The sequence below is a fragment of the Phascolarctos cinereus genome, unplaced genomic scaffold, assembly GCF_003287225.1.
Source record: "Phascolarctos cinereus isolate Bilbo 61053 unplaced genomic scaffold, phaCin_HiC Scaffold_4;HRSCAF=312, whole genome shotgun sequence".
NCBI lineage: Eukaryota > Metazoa > Chordata > Mammalia > Diprotodontia > Phascolarctidae > Phascolarctos > Phascolarctos cinereus.
This window is the reverse complement of record NW_027555847.1, coordinates 725,648,097-725,669,004: the sequence shown is the minus strand read 5'-3', so window position 1 is coordinate 725,669,004 and position 20,908 is coordinate 725,648,097. Positions and strand designations below refer to the sequence as shown.

At 45.3% G+C, this 20,908-nt stretch overlaps 1 protein-coding gene and 1 long non-coding RNA gene across 2 annotated transcripts in view; one reads left to right on the top strand and one right to left on the bottom strand.

Moving 5' to 3' along the window:
* The window catches only part of MAPK1 (mitogen-activated protein kinase 1), an 84,906-nt gene that overhangs the window by 54,887 nt on the left and 9,111 nt on the right, over positions 1-20,908 (bottom strand).
* On the top strand, positions 17,107-19,902 carry LOC110215169 (uncharacterized). Its single transcript, XR_002326445.2, has 3 exons — positions 17,107-17,174; positions 19,001-19,103; positions 19,729-19,902. It is a non-coding gene; the product is annotated as an uncharacterized LOC110215169 (long non-coding RNA).

The window sequence follows — 20,908 nt, the reverse complement described above, 5'->3', positions numbered from 1 at the left end:
TTTTACTTCTTCTTGTATTGGAATGCCAGGATGTTAAAATGGCAGGCTTCTAAAAACACAAGGCTGGGCAAGTGCTCTGGGAGATTCAGGAGGAAGGATTTCTTTACATCTGGGACTAGAGAGGGTGAACAGCAGAGAGAGCAGGGGATGGTGGGATCAGCAGAGCCACAGAAAGAGATCAGGGATCAGCCAGATGCTGCGGTTGCCTTGGTGAGGGTATTCCCCTGTTCATCACGTCGAAACAGTCTTCATGAGGGGCTGTTATCCAATGATAATCACCTTCTAATGGCTGGTGCCTCTGATTAGACCCTCTCAGAACTGAATCCAGATGATTCTTCAATGGCAGAACACAGAGGCCATTACCAAGCCTAAGAGCTATAGAAATCCTAGCCACTATTATTATGATTGGTTTAGTACGAAAGAAAAATGAATTAAAAAATATCCATCAAGTGTCTCCTATGTGCCAGGCAATGTACTAGGCCCTGGAGATACAAACAGCAAAGTGAGCCTTCAAGGAGCTGACATCCTACCAGAGCAAGACAAAACTGATGGAGGAATGGTGGCCAAGGAAGAGACTCCAGTCTAGGGAATCAGAGAAATGACCCTTCCAGAACACAGCAAAACTTTGGAGGTGGGGAGGTGGGAAGCATGGCCTGGGGCCAGCAGGTTAGGTAGGTGAGTTTGCGTTCTCTTCCAGACAAGAAGGCTCTGCCCCAGGTAGGGGAATGAGTCTATTAAGTCCAAAGGAAGTGACCAAGCTTGATGGGACCTGACAGAGTGCTACTGTGCCAACCCCAAAGCCTCCTTTAGTCAGAAGAAGGTCAGGGGAAGCCCATTAGTGGAAGTTATCAAGGCTTCAATGGAGGGGAACAGAGGCAGTTTGTGAAAGATCTGGTGCTTGAACATAAATCGCTCTCTGTGAACAGCAGTAGTAGTAAGGCTCTATTCTAAACAAAAAGTTTTGTCCCCAAAAGTAATTTCAATGTACAACCAAACTCATTAATATGACAGACCACATCTATAGGAAAGATAAACACAAAGTCTAGGAACATTTCTGTGAGGAGGAGGAGGAGGCAATGATCTTCTCATCAAGAAAAATATGAATCAGTCCCAGGCCTTGGAAGAGCTCAAAAGGGATTTTGAGAAGCAAATAAGGGAAGTAGAGGAAAAACTGGAAAGAGAAATGAGAGTGATGCAAGAAAATCATGAAAAACAAGTCAACAGCTTGCTAAAGGAGACCCAAAATAATACTGAAGAAATTAACACCTTAAAAAACAGCCTAACCCAAATGGCAAAAGAGGTCCAAAAAGCCAATGAAGAGAAAAATGCCCTAAAAAGCAAAACTGGCCAAATGGAAAAGGAAGTCCAAAAGATTACTGAAGAAAATACTTCCTTAAAAATTAGAATAGAGCAATTGGAAGATAGTGACTTTATGAGAAATCAAGACACTGTAAAACAAATCCAAAAGAATGAAAAATTAGAAAACAATGTGAAATATCTCATTGGAAAAACAACTGACCTGGAAAATAGATCCAGGAGAGAGAATTTAAAAATTATTGGACTATCTGAAAGCCATGATCAAAAAAAGAGCCTAGACATCATCTTTCAAGAAATTATCAAGGAAAACTGCCCTGATATAGTAGAACCAGAGGGCAAAATAGAAATTGAAAGAATCCACAGATCTCCTCCTGAAAGAGATCCCCAAAGGAAAACTCCTAGGAATATTGTAGCCAAATTCCAGAGTTCCCAGGTCAAGGAGAAAATATTACAAGCTGCCAGAAGGAAACAATTCAAGTACTGTGGAAACACATCAGGATAACACAAGATTTAGCAGCTTCTACATTAAAGGACCGCAGGGCATGGAATATAATATTCCAGAGGGCAAAGGAGATAGGATTACAACCAAGAATCACCTACCCAGCAAAACTGAGTATAATCCTTCAGGGGAAAAAATGGTCATTCAGTGAAATAGAGGACTTTCAAGCATTCTGATGAAAAGACCAGAGCTAAGAGAAAATCTTGACTTTCAAATACAGGACTCAAGTGGAACATGAAGAGGTAAACAGGAAAGAGAAATCATAAGAGACTTATTAAGATTGAACTGTTTACATTCCTGCATGGAAAGATGATATTTGTAACTCATGAGAACTTTGTCAGTATTAGGGTAGTTGAAGGAAAAATGTATGTATATATGATGATATATAGATAGAAGGGCACAGGGTGAGTTGAAGATTAAGGGGTCATATCTGGAGAATAAAATTAAGGGATGAGAGAGGATGATACTCGGAGAAGAAAGGGAGAGGTAGAATGGGGTAAATTATCTCACAAAAAAAAAACAGAAAGAAAAGTCTCTCACAGTGGAGGGGAAACAGGGGAAGGTGAGAGGGAATGAGGAATCTTATTCTCATAGGATTTGGCTTAAGGAGGGAATAACATACACATTCAATTGGGTATGGAAATCTGTCTTACCCTACAGGAAAACAGGGGGAGAAGGGGACAAGAGAGTAGGGCAGATTGGGAAAGGGGGTAATCAGAAGTAAATACTTCTGAGGAGGGACAGGGTCAAAAGAAAGAACAGAATAGATGGGAGGGCAGGATAGGATTAAGGGAAATAGAATTAGTTTTTCACAACATGTCTACTAAGGAAGTGTTTTGCATAACTGCACATGTACAACCCGTACTGAGTTGCTTGCCTTTTCAATGAGGGTGGGTGGGGAGGGAGGAAGGGAGAAAATTTGGAACTCAAAGTTTTAAAACATGTTTTAAAAAAATGTTTTCACATGCAACTGGGAAATAAGAAATACAGGAAATGGGGTACAGAAGTCTATCCTGCTCTACAGGAAAATAGAAGGGAAGGGGATAAGAGAAGGGAGGGGGAGATAGAAGAGAAGGCAGATAGGGGAAGGGGTATTCAGAATGCATGCCATCTTGGGGTGGGGGGAGGGGTGAGAAATTTGGAACTCAAAAACTTGTGGAAGTGAAAAAAATAAAAGAAACAAAAAAACAAAAACAAATAAAAAAAAACAAAAAAACAAAAAAAAAGAAGGAATGGGGGTGCCTTCTAGGACCGGCAGGAGCCTGACAACATATACGGGATAGATCTTCTCTTCTCCCCTCCATGAAATCTGTTGGGGCACTGGGTCTTTTAGCTCCTCCTACGACAGCACTGCTTCCTTTCTCAGGCCATCCCACAACCAACCCCCATCTCCCAGGTCTTGGAGGAGAGCTAGGCCATGTTTATATGACATGTTAAGAGCATCCTGAAGGTGCCAGTTTGTCACCTATCCTTTAGGAATAGGTTATAATCTATTAACAAATTTGTATACATGTGGCCTATAAACTGCTTTGGATTTCCTAAAATAAGGGCCCAGTTCTGTGTGTTTATTTTATTTTAAACAGTACATACCTTTGGAATGAGTTACTGAAACCCTTAGTGCAACACAGAACTCATAGCTGGTGACAGTTGGCCACAGAGATCCAATCCCTTAAAACAAACAGCACAGTGTTTATATCCAGCCCTCCCCAGGATAGGCCTCAAGGCTGGCCATTTCTGCTGTTCTGGACCACTGAAGCAAAGCCAATTTTACTCCCCTGGACCTATTCATAACAAATTCATACTTAGAATCTCAACCAAATCCTCCTTGCTCCTTCAATAATTTAATAGACACTGGGTTCAAATCCCACCTCTGTGAAAAAATGGATAATCCAATGAGCTGTGACCTCCTTGACACAGACCCTCCCTCCAAAGTGCAGACTTCAATGCATATCAGCCCTTCCTGCCTGCCCATAAACCCTGCAGAGGGGTCAAACCTAACTTAGTAGAAGTCTTCCCCCAGGCTTCTCAGCATTCTATTGGTACCTGGCACATCAAGGCCATCCTTCCTCTTTCCCTCCTGGTCAACCTTTCCTGAGCACACATTTCCTCCATTAATTTTCGTATGATGTTTCTTGCACACAGTAATCGCTTATTCACACTCATTGTATAGCTAGCTCTCCACTGTCCTTTGGGCAACTCAAGATTTGGATTCTCTGGAGGTGGTAGTCCAAGATTCACAGCCATGGAAAGCATCCCTACCTGTACCCAGGTGTTGAAAACACGAGGTTTTGGTTAAGGCTCAATGAAAATTGCTGTGACATTTCCCAAATGTAATCCAGCCCACTTTTCTGCCTAGCCTGTGACTCCTCCCAATCATTCATTATCTTCCCTTGTCTTTCCCACGGTGCTCTATCTTGGTCAGGCCAGATGTGACAGACGATTATGGTTCAGTTCTGGGCAAGGCACCTGCAGAAGAGCAACATCACGCTGGACAACGTTCAGAACCAACTGATCCTTCACTACCCTCACTTCCAGGACATACAGCTCTCCACTGCATATGCTTCGTTTGGCTGAGCCCACAGAAGGCTGTAAGGCTAAGAGTTCAAATGCTGAGGTCCCTCAGGCACTTTGAAGTAATTATTCCCTAGAGAAATGCTGACTGATCTTTTCCCACTCTTTCACTGGCAGCTTAAGAGAGGCGTAACTTCCAGGACAAGGAAGGCAGTAGCCTCACTATACCCTGTTCTGGTCACACCAGATGTCAACAAATGACCATGGTTCAGTTCTGGGCATAGCATTTTTGGAGGAGGAATATTAAGCTGAGAGCATCCAGAAGGAAACCACCAGAATGGTGAAAGCCCCCTGAATTCTTGCCATCCAGGAGAAATTATCTGAAGGAATTAGGGTATTTAGCCTACAGAAGAGAAAATGGACTAGAGAGAGACAGGAGGGCCCAAAAGCTGTCTTCTGGTGTTTGAAGGGCAGCCACACGAGAGAGATTAGATGTTCTCCTGAGAGCAAGAGTGAAGGTCTAGCAGCAATGTGTCGATAGCTGAAAAGAGGCGAATATAGGCCTGACGTCTGGAAAACCCTCCCAACTCTATAAGCTGCCAATGAGTCAAACGGGCAGTGGATGGACTGGGCGGCTGCGAAGGAAGTTAAGCCCTGGTAGGCGGATGGAGAGGATGGCTGGACAGCTGCTGAGATCCCTCCAGATTCGATGACTTTGATATTCTGCCGTCTTTGCCTGTTTCATTCTCAAATGTTCTTGGGGCTTACGCCAACCTTTCTGCACCGTTAGCTGGTTTAAAAGGCAATGTGACTCCACCTTCCACCATGATTCTCTACTTTGGCAAAGGAGTTCCTATTCCAAGCCAGCGTGACCCCAAGGGCTATCTCTGCCCACTTAGAAAGGCCACCAGGCATTTACTGGCTGGCTGGGGCAGACGGGCTATAGCTCTCCCCGGGCATCACTCATTTGCTGCTGTTCAGTCACGTCAGCCGCGTCCGATGCTTCGTCACTCCACTTGGGATTTTCTTGGCAGAGATACTGGAGCGGTGTGCCACTTCCTTCTCCTGCTTATTTTCTAGATGAGGAAATTGAGACAAGCAGGGTTAAGTGATCTGCCCAGGGTCACAACAGCTAGAAAGTATCGAGGCTGGATTTGAACTCAGGAAGATGAATGCCATTTAGCACCATTCATTTACACAGAACTTAAAAGTCTGCATGCCAAACACTTCTTCAGAATAACTGGTCCTGTGAGATAACAAGTGCATGAGAACATAGCTTTAAAAAGGAGAAACGACTTCCCCAAGAGCTGGTAACAAGGAAATATATAAGACAGAATTCAATTCCTGATCTCCAGACCCCAATTCCCACACTCATTAAACACTGCCAAGTTCAAGAGATAAGAGTTCTTTTATCCTTTTCCTTTCATCAAAAGCCTGTTTAAACAGGTCAGGTAGGAGATATTTTAACTGGACACTATCATTCACATATGTGTGTGTATACATGCACACACAAGGTATCTATATACATATATTGTACATAATATATATATTATGTAATTTTCTTTATTTAGTACGTACATTTATTTATTTATTAATTTTTGTTGGCTCTTTATCAAATGAACTATTTGCTCTTTCCCCCCCACCCCCCACCTTTTCTGCATGGAAGCTGCCAAGTATTAAACCACATACTGATTTCATCTGAAGGGTCCTAGAGCTTTCTCTACTTCCTTCAAAGGATGGTGCTGTATAATAATAGCTAACATTTATATCGTGCCTACTACATGCCAGTCACTGAACTAGGGGCTTTACAATTATAATCTGATTTGATCCTCACAACCTTTGGGAGAGGAGTTCTGCTGACATCCCCATTTTACAGATGAGGAAACTGAGGCAGGCAGAGGTGCCGTGATTTGCCCAGGGTCACACAGCTAGTAAATATCTATGGCCAGATTTGAAATCAGGTCTTCCTGCCTCCAGGCTCTATCCACTGAGCCTGTTAGCTGCTATCTGTGTGTTTTCGGTTACGCTCACAACGAACGATGCAAGAGAAAACGAAAAGGGATCCCATGAAATTATGCTTCTTGGTGCCTTTGGACACACAATAAAACCGGCTCCACTCGAGCCATTCTTCCATTCACCTCCTCATCTTCTCATTGTATTTATATCAAGATGCCAATACTGATGCGATTAAGAAGAATGTCAACCCCTTGTACAACAGACACAAATTTCACACTTACCAAGCTGACAGTTATGCGAATATTGATAGGTCCAGTCTTCCTTGACCATAGTCACTGCAAAGCACAAGGAGCCCATAAGACCGCGGAGGCATTTTGGAACTGTCTTTGTTTCCTGAGTAGCTCTGGCCAAAGAAAAGGCTCGCAGGCTGCCTCCTTGTGAGGAGCTTTTCCACACTTAATGAGGACGATCTGCAGACAGATAAGTCTGTCCCCAGGACCAAACCTTCCTTGATGGTTCGGCAGACACAGCCAGGGCCAGTCCCAATCGTTTGCTCTCTCACTTCTAAGAACATTCTCCATCACCTCACCTTTACATAAGCCTCCCTGGACCCACCTTGTTCAAAGAGTCTAGTGGCTTCCCCAGTAAAGTGAGATCAGAGCCCCTCCAGAGGGAAGGGCTGGTTTTCCATTTTCTTTGTATGACCAGCAATCAGCACAGTGCCCAGCACATAGCAGGCTCTTAATAAATACTTACTAACTTGATGAGGCCGCCCAACTCCAGCTTCCTTCCATCTCTTTTTCTTTTCCTTTAGAGAGCCATCCATTCCCAGTCTAGGCAGAGGACCCTCTGATTTTTTTCTCTAATCCTTACCTCCTAAATTCTATACTTACAACTAATTACTAGACACATTTCTATCAAAAATGTCCTCTGGTGCCTCAAGTATGTCTAAAACCGAATTCCTCAAGTCCCCTTTTCTATCACCCCTGTAATCAGCTTACTTACTTCTGCCAATATCTCCACTGCTCATCTGATAACTCAGTTGGAAACAGCATTATCTCTGACTTCTTTCTCCCACATTCAGTCAGTAATCAAACTTTGTTCCTTTATATTCCCACTAAAATCAGTACAATTCAGGCCTTTGTTGTTTGTCATTAAGCCTCCTAGCTGGTACCCTACCGTAATTATCCTCTCCAAAAAAAAGACCTCCAACCTAAACATTACTAACAGAGTGAGCTTACAAAGAAGACAAGCAGGTTCACTGAGTCCTTGAGCAAACAAGATTATGTTATAATTTTAATCAAATTCTAATTTTATCATAAGAAGGGACCTTAGAACCTATATAATACGATTCAATCACACACGAAGGCCCAGACAGCTTAAGTAACTTCCTTAAAATTAAAAAGCTAATTCAAACTTTCAATAGACATTTATTGGGCAACAGAGTGAAGGAATAAAGGAATGAAAGAAAAGATATTACTCAGCTAACATGCTAAGTACTATACTAAGAAATAGGGACACAGGAGAAAAGCAGGCCAGTTCCCTATTTACATTCTAATAGATTAACACTGTAATTAGCCTAACAAGTCTACACACAGAAAAAGAGTTAGCTAATAGTGCAAATAAAAGTTGAAGAGAAGGGGTCAAAATCAGCCAACAAACATTTATTAAGCACCTATTGTGCTCCAAGTAAGCTCCAAGTACCTGCCCTCAAAAAGTTTATAATCTAAGGAAAAGACAACACAGAAATGATTATGTAAACAAAAAGATATACACAGGGAATAAATTTGCAATAATCTAAGAGGAAAGCAGTAATGGAAAAGGCTTCTTGCAGAAGGCAGAATTTTTAGCAGAGATTTGAAGGAAGTGGGAAGTAGGGGTAGCTAGGTGGCACAGCGCATAGGGCACTGGGCTTAGAATCCGGAAGACTCATCTTCCTGAGTTCAAACTGGTCCTCAGACACTTACTAGCTGTGTGACCCTGGACAAGTCACTTAACCCTGTTTGCCTCAGTTCCTTCATCTGTAACATGAGCTGGAGATGGAAGTGGCAAACCACTCCAGTATCTTTGCCAAGAAAACCCCAAATGAGGTCATGAAGAGTTGGACACAACTGAAAAAACAACTGAACAACAGGGAAGCCAAGAAGTGGAGATGATTCCAAGCTCTAGGGATAGCCAGTAAAAAGGTATGAGGTCTGGGGGTGGAATGTTTTGTTCATGGAGCTGTAAGAAAGCCTGTGTCAATGATCATAGATTATATTATATGGAGAGCAGTAAGTTATAAAAAGACTGGAAAGGGAGGAAGGGGCTAAAAGCCAAAGAGAGGATTTTCTATTCGATCCTGGAGGCAATAAGGGGCCAATGAAATTTACTGAATAAAGGGGTGGCATGGTCATACTTGCTCTTTAGGAAGCTCAATTTGGCATCTGAGTGGAAGATGGACTGAAGCAGGAGAGACGTGAGGCAGAGAAACCAAGCAGAATATTACTGCACGCGCCCTGGCATGAAGTGAGGAAGGCCTGTACCAGAGGAGTGTCAGTGGTAAGGAAGAGAAGGGGCATATCTAAGAAATACTGGGAAGGCAGAATCAGCTGGACTTGGCCACAGAGTGGATATGCTGAATGTGTGGAAGACAGACATCAAGGATGATACTAAGGCTGTGAGTCTGAGCGACTGGGAAGATGATGGTGGCCAGAACAGGAGGGAGAGTTTGGAAGAAAAGATAACAAATTCACTTTTAGACATGCTGAGTTTAAGATGTCAATAGGATGTGCAGTCTGAGATGTCTAATAGGCCTTCTAAAGACACAGAATGGTGCATATGTCGTCTAAGGAATCCCTAGCCGACAGGGAAGGGAGGGGCCTAATGGAAAATAACAGTAAAGTGAAAAAAAAAAGCCATCAAAAATCTTTTAAAAAATCATTGTGGCAGAAACCTAAAGCAAAGGGGAACAGGGTTCGAAAACAATCTTAAGGTATCAGAGAAATGGTCCCGAAGAACCATGGGGCAGAAGTAAACCCTTCAAGAAGCTGTTGGTAAGACTGCCCATCAATGGCTATTTTTTAAAAATGAGTTACCATGGAAACAGGGGGATGGTTTGTCATATAAAAGAACAAATTCAATTCAATAAACATTTGTCAGAAGGCTTAGATGAAGTAGCTAATAGAGTGGGTGAGGAGAAAAAAGAGCTACTGTATGAAAGGTATTAATGAGGGGCACAGAAAGAAACCCCTAATCTTTAAGGGAAAAAAAGCAGCCCCCTATCACTGACCCTGCGGGCTCTCAAAGCCCCCATTCTCTCTCTTTGCCATTGATTGCCAAATTTCTCCACTGCCTGCTCCATAGCAGCTTGCTCCCCTTCCTACCCTTTAGGGGCTTACAAGCTGGCTCCTCCTAGATCACCGCAAGAACAAGAAAGAACACATCTCTCCTGGAGAGCACCCCTGGCTCCTGGCTCTCATAACTGGAGGGGACCAAAGCGGACAAACCTGACGAGAACAAGAATCCCCCTTCCAACGTGCCCAGCAAGCGCTCCCCGACCTCTCTCCGAAGCCCTCCAGCGACTGCACCGAGGCCCAGGCTGCCCAGGCCATTGCTGGATGCTCTGAATGTTAAGAAACTTTCCCTGAAAGCAAGTCTAAATTTTAAATTCGTCTCCTGGCAGCCTCCACCCATTGTTCCCAGTCCCAGCCAAGTCTAATCTCTTCCTAGGAGAGGAGAGCCCCTCCTCACCCCCTAATCATGTACAGGACGCTTTCCTCACAGGCCCCATGGAAGAAGCTCTCATTTACCCAAGAAGAACCCATCCTCATGGTACCATGCTAGTAAGTACTGGAGATGGGCTGAAAGCTCAAGTCTTCTATAAACACATGTAGAATGAGTTGGGGAAGAACTATGTAATCAACTTGGAAAAAGGGGATGGAGCCAGACTGCAAAGCCCCTTAGATGATGACGATGATAACAATAACAATAAGAAGTAATAACTAACATGTCTATAGTGCTTATTATGTGCCAGGCACTGTGCTAAGCTCTTTCCATTTATTATTTCATTTGATCCTCATGATGAGCCTAGAAGTACTAGGATTATACCCATTTTATTAAACCCAGACAGAAGATAAATGACTTGCCCAGGGTCACACAGCTAGTAGGTGTCTGAAGGCAGATTTGAACTCAGGTCGCCTTGACTCCAGCCTATCCCCCTGTCCCATCTAGCTACACCTCAGATGCCAAATGAGAGATAACTCCAAGCCTACCGGAGTCACAGAATCATGGCAATCACAAGCTAAAATCACGGGATGATCGGATTTCTCAGCCTTGGGACTGATTCATTCGGGGGCCTCCACAGGGTAGACAGAATTTGGGAGAAACATTCATTTGGTCAGGAGAAAGCACTCAGCATTGCCAACTGGAAAAGGTGGGGCAAGATGGCCAGGCCCGACCTGAGAGCCAGCAGCAGCCAATCCACATTCTCAGCAGTCTAGCAATTCCCCCAGCTCCCTCAGGCCAGAAAAAAAGCAAAGAGCGAGCTGTGGCCAGAGGGAGCAATGAGGCTGCCCCACTGGGGAGGCAGCAGCTGCAGGGGCCGATGGGAAAGTGACACTAACTCAGCTATGGGGGCTGTGGGGGGGGGGAGACTCCTCTAGCTGTGCAGGCCCAGACCCCTGCTAAGGATGGCTGCGCCTAGCAACAAAGGTAGCACAGATGGCACTACACACAGAACGAGACAGGCGATTCACAAGGATTTCCACACCAGCTGTAATGCTCACTGGTCATGGGACTTTAGCCAAGTCTCCTGAATGCTCTGAGCCTCAGTTTCCTCATTTGTAAAATGAGAACACACGTACCACCTCGATCAGTATCAGCGTAAGGAGCCATTTTGCAATGACCAGGCTCTTGTTCTGAATATCCCTACTCCCTTCCACACCCTCAGGGCCTCCTCGACGGGCCTCAAACAAGACACTCCAGCCCCTGACTTCAGGTGCCTTTGCTGGCCTGCCCCCATACCTGGCACGAATACTCACCCTCCCCGTCTCCACCTCCTGGCTTCCTTCAGTCTCAGGTGATGTCCCACCTGCTCTGAGGAGTCTTGCCCAGTTTTCTCCATCTAGATGCCTTCCCCAATTTATCCTCCACAAAGCTGTATGGGTGTCGTCTCGCCGTTAGGCTGGGAGCAGCTTGAGAGCAGGAACTAGGCTTCTCTACCTCTCTGCATCCCTAGTGCTTAGTACATGGCCTGGTACATAACATGGGAGGTGCTTAACAAATGCAAGGTAACTGGGGCAGCTAGCTGGCGCAGTGGATAGAACACTGGCCCTGGATTCAGGAGGACCTAAGTTCAAATCCAGCCTCAGATACCTAACACTTACTAGCTGTGTGACCCTGGGCAAGTCACTTAACCCCATTGCCTAACCAAAAACAAACAAACAAAAATTTCTTATTAAAAAAAACAAAACAAAAAAAAACCCCAAACAAATGCAAGGTGACTGACTGAGAGGAAATCCCTGTCCTGACAAATGTGGTGATACAATCACATTCCTACCCAACCAGCAGGCTGACCCACTTCTCTAAAACTACACGTAAGCCAAGTGGGTCCTCCTCCCCCCTACCAAATGAGGATGTTGACACTTATCTCTTTGTGGGACCGAGGACAAGTCATTACCTTTGTGAACCTCAGTTTCTTGATCTGTAAACAGGCATAATAATTGCACCTACCTCCCAGGGTTTTAGGTTCAAGTAAGATAATGCCGTTAAAAGCACGTTAAAACTTCCAAGCACCGCATTAATGTGAGCTATGACTCAATGCTCTCTGAGGCGCCTCCCAACCCTAGCGATTTTAACATGCTGTCCTTCAGAACAGAGATAAGAAGCTCTATCAACACATTTGGAGATTTGTAATGTCACCTCCCACAAGGGTTTCATTTCTTCAACTCCCAAATGAATATTCTATGTAAACATTTTCTGAGTTTGGCATAATTACTCAAAGGAAATCTACCCAGTTTGGCTGGAAGACCACCTGTCAGGGAGGTTATACAAGCCACTACCACGCTGAGTGGGAAGGTAGATTCTTGGATTGCTAAAATCCCTTCCAACTCCAGAAGGCTATGAGGAAGGGCAGAGAAAGAGCCCGAATTAAATGCCATTTCCCAAAATGCTGTGATTAGACTTCATCTCACCAGTCTTAGGAACACAGAAGGTCAGCTGCACTCTGACCTGATTCCTTTTGGCATCTTATGGAGGTCCTTGCCAGTCCATGTTTCCATTCAGTCTGATACACAGAAAACAAAGTTTACAATGTTTGTTTTTTTTTTACAAAACTGCTATAGTCTTCAGTTGGGAATGAACGTAGGATACTTCATGATCCTGATTCAAAGAAAGGCAAATTCTTATAAACTGTTTCCCTCCATGAAGCTGGGGGGTCCTCCACCACTGCATCTTCACCCCTAACTTGTTCCCTCTGGTGAGTACCTGGGCTTGCAATTTCCTATAAGATTATACCACTGCAAACCCAGCAATGTGCCCCCAAACACTGCCGGGTGGTAAGAAATGATTAAAGGAATGGTCTCAGAGAAACCTGGGAAAACCTGCATGAACTGATTCAACAGAACGAAATGAAGAGAAGCAGGAGAGGGATGAGCGTACACAGCAGCAGCCGCATCATAAAGACCAATGACTCTGAAAGATGTGTACAATGTGACAGACACAATGACCAACCACAATTCCATCCAGAAACACGTTCCCACCCCCGTAGAGAGCTGATAGACACAGTGAGAAGACTGAGGCATAAACGTTTTGGACGTGGCCAATGTAGGAATTTCTGATTGACCGTGCACATATATTGCACAGGTTTTTTCTTTCGTTTTCTGTTTTTTCAATAGGGGGGATAGGAAAAGAGAGAAGATTTCTTCTACCAGGGAGCAGTTAGGTGGTGCGATGAATAGAACACTGGCCTTGGAGTCAAGAGGACCTGAGTTCAAATCTGGCCTCAGACACAACACTTACTAGCTGTGTGACCCTGGGCAAGTCACTTAACCCCAACTGTCTCACCAAAAAAAAAATTCTATCAATGGGGGGAAATTAAATTAAATTAAATTTTTTTTAAATGTCCAAAACTGACTCATTGCCTCTCTCACAAACTGCCTCCTCTTTCCAACACGGGGAATCAAGGGATCTTCTTTCTGTCAGTGATACCACCATTCTTCTAGTCTCCCCTCCCTTCCCCTCCCTTCCCATCTATCAAGCAACAACCATATATTAAGCTTTCGTTAAGTGCTAGGCACCGTGCCTTGGGAAATGGAGAAGAAGTATCCTCTCCATCAAGGATGGGCAAATAGAGGCTAAGAGACAGGCTGAGTCTTACCAGAAGTCACAACAAAGGAAAGCCTGGGACAGATCTAAGGGGTGAAATTGGAAAACTAGAAGAGAACAGTGTCATGCCAGCCAAGGGGAAAGAGTATGTAACAAAGCACTGGCTCTGGAGTCAGGGGGATCTGAGTTCAAATCTGGCCTCAGACACTTGACACTCACAAGCCGTGTGACCCTGGGCAAGTCACTTAACCCCAACTGAAAAAAAAAAGCACAGAGTAGGAGAAAGGGAAGGTCACTGGTGTCAGAAGCTTCAGAGAGGTCAGGCAGAACGAGGACCAGAAGAAAAAAGCCTTTGAATTTAGCAGCTGGAAGGCTTTGGGTATCCAATAAGAGAAGAGTTTCCAGGGATCACAAGCCAGATTGTAAGTGGTTGAGAAGTGAGTACTGAAGACGTGGGGGCGGCAAGAACAGACGATTCTTTCTGAGTTGACAGTGAAAGGGAGGAGACAGAGAGTCGAAGAGCCAAAGGGAGGCTTTCCAAGGAAGGGGAGATCTTGGTTAGCACGTTTGTACACAACAGGAAAGGAGCCAGGGGATAGGGAGAGAACGAAGATTAGAGGGCGTAACTGTGGATGGGGCAAGCTCCTTGGAAAAGATGTGACTGGGAGCAGGAGAGGAATTAACCTTGGAGGGAATGAGCCGATGCCTCCTCCAGAACTAAAATGAAAGAGAGGATGAGTGAAAGTGTAGGGGAGCATGGAGAAAGAGATGAGGAAGGTCAGGATGGCCGCCCTCCATCTTCTCAATAAAGTAAGAGGTGAGGTCAATGCCCCTACCCAGAGAATCCAGGGGGGCAGAGTCTCTGATAATTCAGACTTGCCTTAACATCATCCTCCAAAAGGTGGAAGGGTCCACAAAGGGAAGGGCTTGCACCCAACAAGGAGGAACTCATTGCTGGGGTGAAGTGAGGTAAAAAACCTCAAAGGCAAAGGGGCCACTCCCTGCTAAGGCTCGTGACAGAAAAGGAGAGGAGAGGGCAGTTGTGAGTATCTCTTCTGTGGCGCTACCTCTCGTGCCACACACCCTCGTCCCACGGCCCGCTATGTCCCGGAAAATGGAGGAAATAAAAGACTTCTTGCTCATAGCCACGCGAAAAGATGCCAAATCTGTCAAGATCAAGAAAAACAAGGACAACGTGAAGTTTAAGGTTCACTGCAGCCAGGTACCTGTACACACTGGTCATCACAGACAAAGAGAAGGCAGAGAAACTTAAACAGTCCCTGCCTCCTGGTTTGGCTGTGAAGCAGCTGAAGTGAAGGAATCATTCAATGTTCCACCTGTATTAAAATGTACGGGGGAAAAAAGAAAAAAAAAAAAGAAAAGAAGAGGAGAGCTAGGCATGCTTGGCCATGCCTCAAGCCTTCCCTCCACCCCTGTCCAATCAGAAGCTTTCACTAGCATCTGTCCTCTCTACTGCCACAGCCACTGTCCCTAGAGAAGACCCTCATCCCCTCTCTCACCAGGACCGCTGCCACAGCTTTTAGATGGGCCTCCTTCCAGTCTCTCCCTCCCTTCTCCACCCCGCTCCACACAGTCGCCAATGAAGCACAGGTGTGGCCGTATCACTGATGCTCAAGAGGCTTCCGTAGCTCCCTATTATTTGGTGCCCTTGAGATCACATAGAAACAGCTCAGTTTGGCTTTCCAGGCCCTCCACACCCTGGCTCCATCTGACCTGTCCAGGATGGTCACACACCATTCTCTTTTACATACATACAGTCCAGCCAGACAGGACGACTTGGCGGTGTTCACATAACACCACACCTCCTACTTCCACGCCTGTGCACAGGCTCTCTTCCAAGTCCAGAATGCACCCCCTTCTCACCTTATCTCTGAGATTAAGCCTTAGCTTCCTTCAAAGTTCAGATCAAGCGCCACCTCCTTCCTTCAGGAGGCCTTTCACGCTCCTCCCCCACCTTCCCAAATAACTACCTCGTCTGGATTCACTTCTATGAGTAAACAGCTCTCCTACCCTCCCCCACTGAGTGGAGGCTCTTAGAGGGAAAGAACTACCACATTCTTGTCCTGGCCTTCACTGCCCCAGCACGGTGCCAGGCACACAGCAAGGACTCAGTAAGTGATCAATGACTGAAGGATAGGTAGGATTTCAGGTACTCACGTGTTACAAGAAAAGCCAGCCCAGGAAGTAGGAGGGGTCTCAAGCCTGAAATTCCAAGGATACCAAGAGCAATTTCTGATGAAGACGTAAAGAGCAAGCTGCCGTCTGTGCTGTCTCCCCTGAGCTCCAGGTGTACAGCTCCCACTGCCCGCTGGGCATCCTCCCCCAGCCATGCCCCACTGCAACCTTAACCTCCACACATGCCAAACAGAATCCACGCCAAAGACTGCAAACATTCCCAAAGAAGAATGCACTCTGTAAGTGACTACCTGAAAATATACGCCAAATCACTCAGAGGAAGAAAGTGAAAATTTTGAAAAGAACTCTCAAGTTATGAGCCACTATCTGCGAACGGGAGAAGATGAAAAGAGACTGGAGAAGTCAGTGATGCCGAGGGTGAGCAGGGCTGGCATGCTGACGGACTTTGGTGGAGCTGCCGTGGAACCCAATGACTCAGGATTCCAACTTGGGATCACGCAAGAAAGAGGACTAAACTGTGTATGTCACAATGGAGCAATCCCACTGACAGATGGGAAAGTAAAGTTCCCCAAGAGACCAAAATGAACCATCATCACTCCGTGCTTACAAAGGGCTGGGCACAAAGTAGGATGGGTACTGAGTGTAGAAAAGCTGGAGAAATCACAGAATGAGACTGAAATGAGATATTACTGGGCAGTAACAGATGATAACTGAGGAATCCAGAGAAGCATGGGAAGATTCACATGAACAGATGCAGTGGAAAAGAAAACACAGCTGAGCCTGGTGCCTAGTCACTGACAACCCAGGTCGAAACGAAAAGATCACGCAAAATGAGCTACAACTCCAAGTAACGGCCGAGCCAGTGATGGTCTGAAAGAGGAGAAAACAATACCCCAACCCTCCCACATGACACACTGGGCCAGCTGGAAGGACAAAATGCCATAGTCACAGTCAGTCAGACAAGGCATCATGCTATCATAGATTGCTGTTTTTTATCATGACAAGGGAAGGGAAGGAAAGAATGTGGTCAAAGGGCAAAAAGAGGTGTTTCAAATCAAAATTCCTTCTATTTCTGTCCTGGTCACCCTGGCTTGCAACCTAAGAATCCTCCTCCTCGCTCCATATCCAACCAATGGCCAAGTACTGGCAATTCTACTTCTTCCCCTTCTCTCCCCTCCCACCACAACCACCCTAGACCAGGCCCTCATCGCCCCTCAGCTGCTGCTTCCTAACTGGTCCCCCTGTAGCCAGCCTCTCCCTTCTCTGGTCAGGCCTCCCCACAGCTGGACCATCCGAAAGAAAAGGTGTGATCATGTTATCCTCTGCTCAAGAAACTTCAGGGGCTCCTCGCTGTCTTCAGGATGAAACTCAAGTTCCTCTCTTGGGCACCAGAAGCCCTTCACAATCTGGCTCTGCTCTACCTTTCCAGGTACATTACACATTAGCCCCGCTTCCTATTCCTCATACATAATACCCCATCTCCCACGTCCGTGGTTTTGCACAGGCTGCTCCCCATGTCTGGCATGCTCTCCCTCCTCCCTTCTGCTTCGTGGAACCTCTAACTCTCCAAACTTGGCTCAAGCACTTCCTCCTTCAGGAGGCCTTTCCTGATGCCCCAAGGTACTATTTCTCTCTCTCTCTCCCTCTCTCTCACACACACACACACACACACACACACACACACACACACACACGCACACGCACACACACCACTGTGTATTTATTTTGTATTTTGTATATATCCTGCAGTTACCTATCTGTGATTATCCCCCCTTCAAGGGGAGGGTCCATCTCGATTTCGTGCTTATATCACCAACATGGAACACAGTGGAATATAGTAGATGCTTTTAAGAGGTACCTGATGACTGGCTGTTGAAAGCAGGGTGTACCTTTTTTGAATCACGGCCTCCTTGGGCAGTCTGGTGAAGCCTATGGACCCCTTCGCAGAATGTTTATAAATGCATAAAACAAGAGGATTACAAAGGAAACCACTTCTATCCAAATTGTTAACAAAACAGTAAAAAACCAAAACAAACCCTATCCCTCAAGCTCATGGATTCCAGGTTAAGAACCCTTAGTCTAAAGAGACCTATGTGGGGAGCAGGACGGTGGTGCAGTGGATAGAGCAGCCTTGGAGTCAGGAGGACCTGAGTTCAACTCCAGCTTCAGAAACTAGCTGTTTGACCCTGGGCAAGTCACTTAACCTTGACTGCCTCCCTCCTCACCCCCCCCCAAAAAGAGAGCTGTGGATAAAGAGACAACTCATTGAAGATGTGGAAAAATTGGAACACTAATGCATTGCTGATGGATCCAAGCATTTTGGAGAGCTATTTGGAACTACACCCAAAGGGCTATAAAAATGTGCATACCCTTTGACCCAGCAATAGCACTTCCAGGGCTATATCCCAAAGAGATCATACAAATGGGAAAAGGACCGATGTGTACAAAAATATTTATAGCAGCTCTTTCTGTGGTGGTCAAGAACTGGAAATTGAGGGATGCCCATCAACTGGGGAATGGCTGAGCAAGTTGTGGTATATGAATGTGATGGAATGCTACTGTGCGATAAGAAATGATGAGCAGGCTGACTTCAGAAAAACCTGGAAAGCCTCATATGGACTGAGGCTGAGTGAAGTGAGCAGAACCAAGAGAATGGTATACACAGTAACAGCCACACTGTGCAATGACCACCTTTGATAGACTTAGACCTTCTTTGCAATACAAGGATCTAAGACATCTCCAAAAATCTCATGATGGAAAATGCTATCTACATCCAGAGAAAGAACTACGGAGTTTGAATGCAGATTGAAGCATACTGGCTTTCAACAGCCAGTCATCAGGTACCTCTTAAAAGCATCTACTATATTCCACTGTGTTCTGTGTTGGGGATATAAGCACGAAATCGAGATGGACCCTCCCCCTGAAGGGGGGATAATCACAGATAGGTAACTGCAGGATATATACAAAATACAAAATAAATACAAAGTGGTGTGTGCGTGTTTGCTCTTTTTTTTCTTTTGTTTCCTCTTTCTTGTGGTTTCTCCTATTGGTTCTAATTCTTCCTTACAACATGACTAATGTGAAAATACATTTAATAGGAATGTATATGTAGAGCCTATATCAGATTGTCTTGGGGAGGGAGGGGGAGAAAAATTTAAACCCAAAGCTTATGGAAGTGATTGTTGAAAACTATAAATAAATCAATATAAATAAATAAGGAGATAACTCATTAGCCCATTTTAATTGTTTTTTAAGACACTGTACAAAGGCAGAGGTAACAGAGGAAGACAAGAGAACGGAATGGTCCAGGAACAAGAGCGTCAGAAGGAAGTATAAAGTTTAAAGCAAATTAAGGCTTGTGAGCAAACCTAAGAATAATAAAAGGGGGGGAGGGGGCTTTCTTAGCTTCGAGGAGAGAAGAATACCCCAAAATGGCCACAATCTCAGCTCAGACAGGACAATCACAGACTATGGAGGCAAGAAGGTTGTTTGTTTCCTCTGATAAGGAGAAAGATCTCTGGACCAGAAGGAATAAAAAAAATGGCTGAGGAGGGAGAGAACGGGGGAGGCAGCACTGAAATCCAAGTGCCAAGGCTCAGATGAACCACTACATGCCAGCACACCTGGGGGGGGGACGGGACCAAAACAAAACCAGTGAGTGGGATCCCAATTGGTGATCTCTGAGAGAGGAAGCCAGGAGAAGGACTCCCACAGGCTGGATTGGGTGAAACAGCCTCCTCCCAGCTCCCAAGAAGAGTCCTTGAACCTGGGATCTGGGGCTCCATCTCCCCTTCCCATATCTGCCCCACCCTTTCCAGCTTGAAGATGACTGTTTAGGAGGCAAAGTCAAAGTGGAGGAGTTCTGATCCCTCTCAATCCCCACTCTGTTCTTGCCCTCCCAGCATTCTCTTCCCCTGACCCCTAGAAAGCCCTACAGTGGAGCCCCGAAGAGCTCAGGCCTAATCCTTGCTTCCAATATTTAGGAGGCCATGTGGGAGAGCGGGACGTGCGCTGGCGGGCTTGGAATCGAGACTTCTGGGTTCACAACCCAGCTCCACTCGTCAGCCAGACAACCACGTTCGTGTTGCTTCCCGCCTGAGACTATTTCTTCTGCAAAATGAAACCAATCTTTTCACCCCTTTCCTTGGGAACCACTGACCACAAGCTGCTGCTGGCAGTACCAGGTTCTAGTACCTTTCTTGCTTCATTCACCACACTGGCGAGCACTTCCCAGAGATTTCTATTAGGCTATTTATTAAGAGGCTTCGTCTTAATAAATGTGAGTAGAGATAAATGTGACTTCGACTCTGCCGACCCCAGACCCCCGACCCCGGGGCGGCTCGACAATCGCTCCAGGGGGAAAGAAAGGCATTTTCTGAAAGGCCTTACAAATGCCAACATGTGATATACCTCCTTTCAAGTAGTTTCTGAGAAAAGACAGCTATAAAGGGCCAACCCAACAACTCAAAAATTCTTTTAATAGGTGCCAGTAACACAAGCATTAAGACAGCAAAAATTTGGATGAAACTGATTCAATGCAATAACCATTTTTTGCACAATCCTGAGGATGGCTGATGTATTTAATGTATATCAGCCAGCCAACAAATATGTATCTACAAAGTACTTTACCTACATCCATTACTGCACATTTACACAAAGTCAGAGTTTGCAACACAGCTAACACTTACACAGCACCTACTATGTGCCAGGCACAGTGCTAAGTGCTTTACAATTATTATCTCCTTTGATCCTCACAATCACCCTGGGAGGTGGGTGCTATTATTATCCCCATTTTACAGATAAGGAGACTGAGGCAAACAGAAGGTAAGTGACTAGGTAAGCTAGTAAGTGTCTGAGGCCACATTTGAACTCAGGTCCACTGAGTCCACAGTTCTGTTCACAGCAAGTTGGAGGAGGGAGTTACCATTGCATTCCCTCTTTTTATGTTTTCTTCTGGAAAGCTGAACATCAGTCAAGACAGAAGGCAAACCAGATGAGGATTAAGATTTCTTTACATTTCTATTACATAACTCAAATTTTATCACAGAATCTCCAATCTCAGAAGTCATCTGGTCCAAGCCCTACTCAAAAAAAAGAACCACACCACAATCCGTGTGACAGGTGGTCCACCAGCCTCTGCCTGAAGGCCTCCAGCCAGGATTC